At 36.5% G+C, this 9,880-nt stretch overlaps 1 pseudogene; it reads right to left on the bottom strand.

The window, feature by feature from the left end:
- Nucleotides 1-946: 946 nt before the first annotated feature.
- LOC132266392 (G-type lectin S-receptor-like serine/threonine-protein kinase At4g27290) lies at nt 947-6,172 on the bottom strand (annotated as a pseudogene).
- Nucleotides 6,173-9,880: the final 3,708 nt, after the last annotated feature.

The raw sequence follows: 9,880 nt of genomic DNA, 5'->3' as shown, positions 1-9,880 counted from the left end.
TTTTAACATTAAGTAGTTTTAATTTTCTTTATATTCAATTATATTAATTTTGAAATTTTAACATTGTCCCTCTCAATAATCTAGGTCCTTTAGTTGTAAAAATGGAATTGATGGATATCAAGAATTGGTAATTCAAGTGGAGAAAAAGGGGGAAAACAAAAAATATAATGTATTATACACAGATGATTTTATTTCTTGAACTCAAAATTTTCTGAAGAGTTTTTTACTTTGACTGCTATTCACGCATTTCTAATTAAATTTATTTGAGAACTTCCACATTAAATTAACTATTATTTGTTTTAAGATAAAGAATTCAAGTCCATAATGTTTCAAGTCCAGCCTACGTACAAATACAGTAATAGAACTAACTTTAGGCATTGGGAACTGGTTGACAAATTGACTTCAGTAATTGAATTCTTTGGACTCATACCAACATGCATGTGACCTAGAGGTATAAGACTCCTACTTCTTAAAGTGAGGTTAGGGATATGAATCTCAGCAGAGACAGTGTGTGCACGTCCCAACTAGGAAAAAAAAAAATTCTTTGGGCTTATTGTAGAAGCGTCATCAAGTTCACTATATATCAATTTATGCATGCAGCTAGTTCAAGTAGCTTTCTTTATACTAGTTGTTATCTTCACAGTGATTTTAGAAAAGCAATCCTTCTAAGGAGTAATTTTTACTGAAATAACTTATGAGACTTAAGGATAACAGTATACACATATGACTAGGCTTACAAATTCAAAGAGATCGAAAGACCAGCTAGTTAAGTTTCTAGTAAACATGGCAATTACAAATGAAATAAAATAAAGATAACACATAATGGAGCTGGCCGCCAAAATTAACAAATATTATTACATGACTCACCCTTCCACCAATACTGCAAATTACCGGAGGCCTTCTTCTTGAACTAAAGATGTTTTTTTTTTTCAAATATGCCTCAGCCAATTATTTCTACATCAGAAATAACTTTCATTTTCCTTTCTTCTTTTTTTCTGTTGTTAAAGTGGCTTATACAAAAGTTTTTGCCAGGTGTGGAGCCGTGGAGGATCAAAATATTTACATGAAACATCTTCTAGCGAGGGGCCAAAATTGTTACAGTTAATTGATTGGATGAACACAATTTAGGCTTGTTTGATGATGAATCTACTTCAGCAAACTTTCTTCCAGTGTAAAACCCGGGCTCTTTCGGTTGAGGCAAAGCAATATCACTATCTAACATCATAACCACAGATGGCATGTTTGGCCTGTCCTCTGGACTTTGTTGCACGCATAATAGACCGATATGGATTGATCTAAATGCTTGAGTAAGATTACACGAGTGCACTACCGATGCATCAATCAGATCCAAAAGTTTGCCTTCTTTATAAAGTGTCCATGCCTAATTGCGACTTATTTTTGTCAGTAATTCTTGAATCAATGCATGAAATACTACAAGGTAGCTATTGACACTTACATGTCCTAGGAGGTTGAGGCTGTGATCTGGATGAGAAAATCCTCTGTTTTTGCTCCCACTAACTATCTCAAGCACCAATACACCAAAGCTATACACATCAGATTTTACCGAGAAGAATCCATTCATTACATACTCAGGGGACATGTAACCGCTGCAGGAAGTCAACAAAAAAGAAATCAATTTCTGAGCAATAGAAGTAGCACATCCAACATATTTAAAGTTCTTACTGTGTTCCAACCACTCTATTTGTATTTGCTTCCATTTCATCACCGCCAAAACTTCTAGCCATGCCGAAGTCTGAAATTTTGGGGTTCATGTTGTTATCAAGTAAAATATTACTAGCCTTGAGATCTCTATGGATAATTCTCAATCTGGAATCTTGATGAAGGTAGAGAACTCCCCGAGCAATCCCCTTGATATTGTTGTAGCGCTTAGGCCAATCCAGTAATATGCTTTTTTTCTTCATCTGCCCAATTTTTCCATCCAATTAATTCATGTTGCTGTTTAGTTGGATTCATGAGGCTAAATGAGAACTACTTTTATAAATTCACAACCATGAATAATCCTTGGGAGCAAGGTCAAGCAGCTGCACTTATTATGAAGAAGTTAGAGTATCCTGTCTCCCATCTTCAACTGGGATGAATATGGGGCTCGACCCTTCTCCCAAGGCTTTTGATAAAAGCATCCTCCTAAACATCACTCCACAGGAAGTGGGGAATTTGGAGCATGCATAATGAAAATAACTAGACAGGACTAAGTTCAGTTTATTAAGACTATCAAAAAGTACAAAAGGCTAAATAAATAAAGGTTTCAAGTGACACAAACCAAAAATGAAGTAATCCAAGCTTTTGTTGGGCAAGTATTCGTAGATCAACATCCTTTCGTCATCTTGAATGCAACAACCTAGAAGCTTCACGAGGTTTCGGTGCTGAAGTTTGGAAATACATAGAACTTCATTCTTGAACTCATCGAGTCCTTGTCTTGAATTCCTTGAAAGCCTCTTCACAGCTATTTCTTGTCCCTCTTCTAACACACCCTGAAAATTATCATTCTGAGAGTTTCATTTTCCCTTTTTCGTTCCCTCGACATTCAGTGTGCTATCCTATGTGGAGATTGTCTCCAACAGTCATTATTAAGACAATTACTTCATACTTCATATTATAACAGCAGAGTCAAAGGTGTAGAACAATAGCACTGACTACGTACATTGCTAAGCATTTAGAATGAAGATTTTAAAGTATAGAAATTTTCAGGGAAAACTAGTGACCGAAAAGTTTTTATGCAAATACTGGTTTTGGTGCATAGAGATGGTACCATAACAGAGTTGGTAGCAAAAACTATTTTTCATAGATGTTCCTAGATGCTGCATAGATTTATAAATGTGACCATTACCTTGTAGACAGGTCCAAAGCCGCCCTCTCCAAGCTTATTGTCGATCAAAAAGTTACTTGTGGCATTAGCTATTGTCTCAAAGTCAAATAATGGCAACTCTAAATCTTGATTGAGTTTAACTAGTTCTGTAGAGTAGAAATAAACTTCATATGAATAAAACAAGTTGTACAAATTCGTTGAATTAACATGTATGGCAATATTATTCAATAAGATCCCAAATTAAAATCACTAATGCTATGTTTGGGAGCACTGAATCCGTGACAGTAATACCGAATCACCAAATTTGGTTCAATTCCAAATTCAATGCACCAATTCAGTGCTCCCAAAGGCAACATAAAAATATTCTTACTAACGAATCACTCCGACTCTACTTCTAGAATGGTATGGCATGATACTCTTGTGGCATCATGATAATCATTTTTTTAAGAATAAAAAAAGAAACTGGTAAGCAACATCAGTAGGTAGAACAAGAATTGAGATGTCCAGCTGTTTTCCTTTGCTATATCAACAAAAAAGAATGTGAAATAATCACAAACTTAAGTAATGATACCCTAGATGCATTTTTAGTAGCATTTATTTGTTTCTTTAATCATTTGCCTGCTTCAATAAAAATATCATTTGTAGCGGGATTGCTGTCACTCCCGGTGCGAAAATCATATTGGTTAAAAATTTTTTCCCTTTTCTAATTATTGTATGTATTGTATCTTTCTATATTACTCTTAACAGATTTTAAGAGATTTAATTTCCTTTTCTATGTTGAGAGCAATTGTATATATGCACGTCTTGTACAAAGGATTTTTGCAATGAGTGAAGATTATTTTTCTTCTCCAGATTTCTCTTACATGGTATCAGAGCATGTAAAGTCATGTTCAAACCAGAAGGCTAAACGGCAACTATTGTGGTGAAATATTTAAATATTCAAGTTATACTCTCTCTAAAAGCTCAAGCTTTAATTTAGGGTAGATCAGTACACATGTTCTCAAGGCAAACAACTACACACCCTTCATGACACACAATGGCTCTCTCTATCCTCATCCTGAAAAAGTGATGTAAGCTAAGAGAAAGTATGATGACTAAGACCCAAAATCTGATAGGTCCATTTTAGTAGATTAATTGAAAAAAAAAAAAAAAAAAAAAAAAAAAACACTTTGGTTGGATGATATTATCAATACTTAATAGCATTCAAAAAGCTTGATTTTGGTACACTCACTGTACATAAGCCATCAGATTATAGCAACCCGCCCTTATTGTAAAGCAAAAGTGGCTCAATTAAACTGAAGAGGTACAGAATTAGACCAAGATAAAGTGGCAAAGGAAATAAATTTGAAAATCTTGACATTTGATGCCGACAAGACATGATTCGCCTAGGTAAGAATTTGTAGTTTTCTTTGCTAAATAGGAAAGGGAAGTAATTTGAGTGTTCTAGATATCTTACCTAGTCGCTTCAGCTTCCTCCTCCTTAAGAAATACAAGAGAAAGAACAGGCCTAGGAGTACCACTGCTGCAAGTAATATAGGAATGATTATAATCTTCAATCTTCCGGATCCCTTTCCATGGGAGCTGCTATGTGTTTCTGCAGAGTCAAAATTTACCACAATGTAAAGCAACTATATTTGAAGGCAGGAAAACTAAGAAATATAGCAGCAGTAAAAGAAGACACTTTTCATTGAGGGCTTCTAATATGCCTCCTTTCTGGTGAAAACATGGCAACTTTCTTTTATATTTCCAAACAGAATGTAAAAGCTACTGATCTGCATGCTTGGGAATATATATCATACCTACTAACTCAGAGGAGGCCATTCTTATGTAAAGATCTTGTCCAATTTCTGTGAGATCCCTAATATCAATCAAGGCATCAAACCAGAGCAAGCAGCCACTTCCTCCTGCTGTTACGTCTATATTTGCATAAGCCATACAAGAACAGTTTTTTGAGCATACCGTTTTGCATTCCTTGAGGGTCATGGTCCTATTAAACCAGGAATTCCGCGTGTCAGGCAATTTAACACCGGAATACTTGATAAATCCATTTGATGATTCATTGTGGCAATCCAAGGCTGTTCTTCGAACACACCCACCTGACCAATCTGCTTTGTCCCAACCTTCTTGAGGGTACATTGGAACAAATTTGTCAAGACACGCACACACCTGGGAGTTAGCAATGTTGCAGATACCATTGGCACCACAAGTCCCATAAACATCACAGTTATCTGCTGGTGCATTAACATAGAGAGTCCAATCTTCTGTATTATAATTCCACGTCAAGCGCTGTACAATTCCATTATGATTCAAAACCAGCCGTGAGAAAACCGAGCTATTAATAAGATCAAATCCAAAATACACCTCCATCTGATCAAAAACAAAATGGTATGCGTAGATGCTTTTTGGTTTTAAACCCACCGTGCCACTAAAGCGGAGACCATTCCATGGTCCAGCGCGATATAGCTCAACCGAAACTTTCAGGACCACTAATTGTGGGAATCCACGGAGATCAAATCCATAAGAATAGTCTCCTTTAGAAGGGTCAGCACTAGACTTCCATGACCATAGACGCCTATCAATTCCAGTCACTAGGTTCTTTCCAAGCGTCATACCTGGCAACAAAGTGTCTCCAGGATAATCAAAACTCTGCCACAGGAAACTCTCATCATTTGCATCTTTGACAACAAGATTACCCGAATCCAAAAGCTGTGCAACTGGAGCTGAATTCACTGTGTTGTTATTTGAGGATGAATTTGAAGAAGACCAGATGATGCTGTTTGTACCATTGACAAGCACGAGAATTCCTCCGTCTGTGAGCTTTAAGACTCCTCCTCCTGAGGTATCAGTAAGTGGAGTATCTCTGTTGGCAACCCATACCACAGTCCCATCAGATATTTTCTTGTACCATATTCCCAAGTATCGATTCCTGGAAATACCGCCGAAGGGGTTGAAAAATCCCAGTTCGAATGATCTGTCTGGAGAGACCATGGTTTGCCCGTCTGTAAGAGAATGAGTTGTAGTTAAGGTGTTCAATTCTACTGCATAGGAGGCTATTGTTAACATGGAAAAAATAGAATACGAGTAAAGAATTATGGTAAAGCCAAAATTCTTTGATGATTTACTTATGCTTCCCATAATGGTGCCGTCTACCTTTCAGACTCTTTGAAGCGAAGTTAATCATCCAAATCTCTGAAACCCAAATGAATTGGTTTTGATTTTACAACAAATTTAATCATAAAAATGGATTTTGGAGTGGACTCTGTTTTCATATTGCTACTTGAATTGAGCTTTGTATATAAATGAATAATGATGGGCATCTTTTTCCATGGTCATCAAAGGCTTCTGAAACCATTCACAATTTTTCCTTCTTTGACCCACTTGAAACAGATTTATGCCAATTTTTCCTTCTTTGACCCACTTGAAACAGATTTGTGACAGTGATGGCTTCCTCTGTTATGAAGGATTTGCAATGCTATGTGTGACATGTTGAATAATGATGGCCTTTCTCATTCACTTGTCTGTATGATTTTATTGATATATATATATGTGTGTGTGTGTGTGTATATATATATACCTAAACCCTAAACACTTACAGATGGAGATGGAGATGGAGATGGAGATTGAACACCAACTAGCTGAATAATTTTTTGTTAGGATTTGTTGCTGAACATAAATTGGGGATTTTCAAATACGGAGTATATGGATATAACATGTATATGTATATATAATAATGGGTTTAATGGTCAGAAGGGTATTTTTGACATTTTAAAATTGGGTTAGGTCACATTTGTCACATGCCTTCAATTAAGTTAAATTTCAGATTGTGGACTAACGGTTTTAGATTTTTTTTTTTTTTTTTCGGCAACAAATGGGGGTTAAGTGTCAAAAGAATAATTCAGGTGGGTTTCTAGAGTTAAGGGAGTTTAGTACATTTAACCCAATTAAATATAATTTTCACACCAGTTGGTGTATCAGCATGGAAATCTGCAGAGCATAAATGAACAATTAATTTAGTCATGTAAATTTGCTCACCTCAATAGTCATATTACTCAATTCGCTAGCTATAATAAGGGTCAAGGCCAACCATCCAGACCTAGACCTCCTCCCTTTCCATTCTTTTGGTCTTTACAGCTATTAGAGGACCGTGCTATTAGAGCCAAATAGACTTCAGTGGAGTCTTTAGCAGGCATCCATAGAGTGGATCCCATCACTTTGCATCCCATAGGCCATATGCGAAGTCTTCAACCTGAATATCACTTTCCTTGACTAAAAGCTAGTTGTGACTCATAATTGACCTTTCAATTGATACTACTCAGACGGCATCAGCCACAAATTGAGCATCTATATACATACACTATGGCTAATCCTCTCCACAGTAGTGGAAAAGAAGTGCTTCGCATGCAGTTGAAACTTTGGCGTAACAAATCCAAGGTCAAGGATGCCCACATAAATCATCTATATAAACTATAAAGGAAATAACAATAGAATAACCTTTTTCTCTGTATTAGCACACAATTCACGAGTTTACACAGGTTCTCTTTAGAGGAGAGAATACACGTACATACCTAGCTGGCCTTATTAATAATTTCTTATTTTACAGTATTTGACCAATATTCTATTTACAGAAAATATTCTCCAAATATTATATTTACAGCTAATAATATTTGGTAGTATTACTACCAAATCTTTCCTTTTCAACACTCCCCCTCAAGCTGGTTTGAAGATATCTTCCATAGCCAGCTTGCCAATTAGTCGGTCGAACTGTCTTGTAGGAAGTCTTTTTGTAAGCACATCTGCAACTTGCTCGGTAGTAGGAATGTATGGCATACATATTAATCCATTTTCGAGCTTTTCCTTGATGAAGTGTTTGTCTACCTCCACGTGCTTTGTTCTGTCATGAAGTACTGGATTGTGAGCGATCGAAATAGCAGTTTTATTGTCACAGTACAATTTCATAGGCAATGGATTAGAGACCTTTAATTCATCCAATAGTCTCTTAATCCATAACACCTCACAAATTCCATGAGCAACTAATCTAAACTCGGCCTCTGCGCTGTTTCTCGCTACTACATTCTGTTTTTTACTCCGCCAGGTGACAAGGTTACCTCCAACAAAGGTGCAGTAGCCAGAAGTTGACCGTCTATCAATAGCACACCCAGCCCAATCTGCATCAGTATATGCTTCAACTTGCAAATGCCCACGGTTTTTTTAACAATAGACCTCTTCCAGGGGTCCCCTTTAGGTATCTAAGAATTCTGTAGACTGCATCAAAGTGTTCTCGTCCAGGTGAATGCATGAACTGGCTAACCATGCTGACTGCAAAAGCTATATCTGGACGTGTATGTGACAAGTAGATCAATCTTCCAACAAGTCTTTAATACTGCTTTCTATTCAGAACTTCTTCATCTTTAGAATGTTGCAGCTTAAGGTTGGGCTCAATGGGTGTCTCGGCTGGTTTACATCCTAGTAGACCTGTCTCACTAAGTAAATCAAGAACATATCTACGTTGATTCACAAATATACTTTCTTTGGATCTAGCAAACTCCATTTTAAGAAAGTATTTTAATGCACCCAAATCCTTGATCTCAAAGTCAGCTGCAAGTCTCTTTTTCAGTCTTTCCAATTCTTCATTGTCATTACCTGTTAAGACTATATCATCCACATAGAAAATTAACACTGCAACCTTACTTTCTTTACTGTGTTTGTAGAACATGGTATGATCAGCTTGGCTCTGACAGTAGCCACAATTCTTCACAGCTCTCCCAAATCTCTCAAACCAAGCTCTAGGGGACTGTTTGAGACCATATAAAGATTTCTTCAGTCTACAGACTTTATTAGGTCCCAATTTTCCCTCAAACCAAGGTGGTAGATTCATAAAGACCTCCTCCTCAAGATCTCTATTTAAAAATGCATTTTTTACATCTAACTGGTGTAATGGCCAGCTAAAATTCACAGCCAAAGATAACAAAATTCTGATTGAGTTTATCTTGGCTACAGGAGCAAAAGTTTCTTGATAATCAATTCCATAGGTCTGGGTGAACCCTTTTGCTACTAGTCTTGCCTTGTACCTCTCTATGCTACCATCAGCTTTACATTTCACCGTAAAGACCCACTTGCAGCCTACTATTTTTTTCTCCTTTGGTAAATCAACTATCTCCCAAGTACCACTTCTTCTAAGAGCATTCATCTCTTCCATCATTGCTAACTTCCAATTCGGATCATCAAGAGCTTCCTGAATGTTTCTCGGGACAAACAAGTGTGAGATTTTTGAGGCAAAAGCCCTATGAGTATGAGAGAGTTTTTCATAAGAAAGGTTTTGGCAATGGGATATTTTGGATTTGGATATTTGATTTTAATACCTTTCCTAATAGCTATAGGAATATTAAGGTCTGATGGTTCTTGAGTAGGAGAAGCAATAGGAACTGAAAATGAGTTAGGATCAGAATTACCTATGATATCTGGAAGTCTAGTTCCTGGAGATCGAGATTGATCAATTCCAAGAGGAATAGGTTGACTTTGACTCTTTTAATGAAGTATTCTCCGAGTATAAACCAGAGGCTCAGTATTGGGAACTTTTGTGCCCGGTTATAGTGAATCTTCCCCTGTTTCAGATACAATAATGTTTGGCACTATATGACTAGGATTTTTTTCATTGTTTTCATTGGTTTTATCACATTGTTCCTGTAACGACTCGAAAAGATACCAAAATAATAATAAAAATCTATAAAAATTTCGGCATGACTTCCGCAGTAAAAGGCCCCTCAACAACCTGTAGAAATACAAAATAAATGCAATGGCCTTACTGGGCCTTAAATCTAACTTATCCCGTCCCAACGCACAATTCAAATATTATACTATATTCCCAAAATAGTTACATACATACAAAAGTCCCGTTCCTCCATCTCATCCAAACATGGAACCCACTTAAGTTACATCAAATTACAGTCCATAAAATGTAGCTAGAATTAAAAGTCCATAGCTTACAACATTATACTAATTAAACTAAAGTGTCACAAGGTAGTTAATATTACATTTACAAAATATTAGAGTCTA

This window comes from Cornus florida, unplaced genomic scaffold (assembly GCF_030987335.1).
Source record: "Cornus florida cultivar Cherokee Brave unplaced genomic scaffold, ASM3098733v1 CherokeeBrave_3.0.0_Hap2_Chr07, whole genome shotgun sequence".
NCBI classification, from domain to species: Eukaryota; Viridiplantae; Streptophyta; class Magnoliopsida; order Cornales; family Cornaceae; genus Cornus; species Cornus florida.
This window is presented reverse-complemented; position numbering and strand designations above follow the sequence as displayed.